This window comes from Apteryx mantelli, unplaced genomic scaffold (assembly GCF_036417845.1).
Source record: "Apteryx mantelli isolate bAptMan1 unplaced genomic scaffold, bAptMan1.hap1 HAP1_SCAFFOLD_142, whole genome shotgun sequence".
Taxonomy (NCBI): domain Eukaryota; kingdom Metazoa; phylum Chordata; class Aves; order Apterygiformes; family Apterygidae; genus Apteryx; species Apteryx mantelli.
In genome coordinates, this window is record NW_027118497.1 from 22,501 (window position 1) to 24,249 (window position 1,749).

The following is a 1,749-nucleotide window of genomic DNA, read 5'->3' on the forward strand; positions in this document are numbered from 1 at the left end:
CGGGGACCGTGCTGCGAGCGGGCCGGGCGGGGGGGGGGGCGGGGTGGCGGGAGGAGCGGAGGGCCTCCGGCCACCGCGGCCGCCGGTAGCCGCCCCGGGTAGGGATGGCCATGGGCCCCGGGCTCCGGGCCCGAGGGTTCTCGGCGGGAGAGCCGGGCGGGGGTTTAAAGACTCGGGCGGCCCGATGCGACCCGGGGGGCAGCCGGGTGTGCTGCCGGAGGGCCGGGGGGCCGGCGCGCGCGGGCGCCGTGCCCCCCCATGCCAGCCGGCGCGCCCCGCGCTCGCCCTGCGGGCAGCCGGGACGGAGAGGGGTACCCTGCCCCCTCTCTCCGCGGTCTGGTCTCGGCGGAGGGACGCCGCGCGGTCGGCTGGCGCCGGCCTGCCTCGAACGCGTGACCCCGGCGCGAGCGCGTGCTCTCGCCGGGACGGTGAGCCCCCACCCACCGCGGGTGGTGCGGACGCCGCGCCTCGGCGCGATCCGCTCTCCTCCCTGGCCGGGGCTCTCGGTCTGCCGCCGTGGCCGCTGGCGGCGGCGCCCTACCCGCCGGCACTCCGTCATCCGGCGCGCCTGCCTCGCTCTGCCCAACCCGGCTTCGCCGGGCGGCGGGCGGGCGGCAGGCGGGCGGCGGGGGCGGCCCCCCCCGTTCTCCGCGTGGAGACGGGGAGAGCGGGCGCCGTCCCCGTCCGTCCCGCCTTGCCCGCCCGCCCGCCGCCGGGCGTCTGTCCGCGGAAGGGACGGGAGAGCGCGTGGTGTCGTCCGGGAGGCTGTGTGTGCGCGCGCGCGGGCGTGGGCGCCGCCTCGGGGCCACGGCGGAGCCGGAGGCCGGCGAGGCGAGCGAGGAGCTGGGGAGCGCGGGGCCGGTGGGCCGCGGGCGCGCGGGCAGCGGCCGGTGCCGCTGCCGGTGGCGGCCGGGCTCCGACGCTGGGGGTCCGCGGGGAGCCGCCCCCTCCCCCAGCGTCCCCGAGGCAGGCGGCGCGGCCGGCGCGCTGCTCCCCGCCGGGCCGGGCCGAGCCTGGGCGCCTGGGCCGGACTCGAAGCGAGCAAAGGGTTGTCCCAGGTCGGGAGCGAGGGCTCCCCGCCCTTCTCGTTCGGGTTTTCCTTTTCCCTTTTTCCCCCCCCACTCTGTGCTCGTACGGTCAGCGGGGCGAGCCCCTCTCTCTGGCTCTCGGCCGTCCCTCGCTCAGCAGCCGGCGTCGGCGTGAGGAGGGAGGCGGAGCGGAGGGGGGGCCCTCAGGGGCTGCCGAAGGCTGCCCGGTCCCCCCGCGCGCGCGGCGGGGACCGAAACCGAGACAACTCTTAGCGGTGGATCACTCGGCTCGTGCGTCGATGAAGAACGCAGCTAGCTGCGAGAATTAATGTGAATTGCAGGACACATTGATCATCGACACTTCGAACGCACTTGCGGCCCCGGGTTCCTCCCGGGGCTACGCCTGTCTGAGCGTCGCTTGGCGGTCAATCGTCACCCCCGCTGTCGCGTTGGCGCAGCGGTGCCGCCCCTCGGGGGGGGCGCGTGGGGGGGCGGGGGAGGCGCGGCGGCGCCGGCGGCGGCGGTGCGCGGCGGCCTCGGCGGCGGAGAGTCGGCGGCGGAGCCGGGACCCCGGTGCGTGCACCGGCGGCCCCGGTCTTCCTGCCCGCCGGGCTCCGGCGCCGGGCCGCCCGCAGCGGCCGCGGCCGGCGTGCCTTGCCGCGCCTGTGCCCGCCCTCCTCGCCCTCCGAGCGCGGTGGCCACCGCTGCGCGGCGCGCGCCG

The 1,749-nt window shown here is 79.5% G+C and overlaps 1 non-coding gene across 1 annotated transcript; it reads left to right on the top strand.

Moving 5' to 3' along the window:
* The first annotated feature begins 1,292 nt into the window (after positions 1-1,292).
* On the top strand, positions 1,293-1,445 carry LOC136995675 (5.8S ribosomal RNA). Its single transcript, XR_010887219.1, has one exon. It is a non-coding gene; the product is annotated as a 5.8S ribosomal RNA (ribosomal RNA).
* The last annotated feature ends 304 nt before the right edge of the window (positions 1,446-1,749 follow it).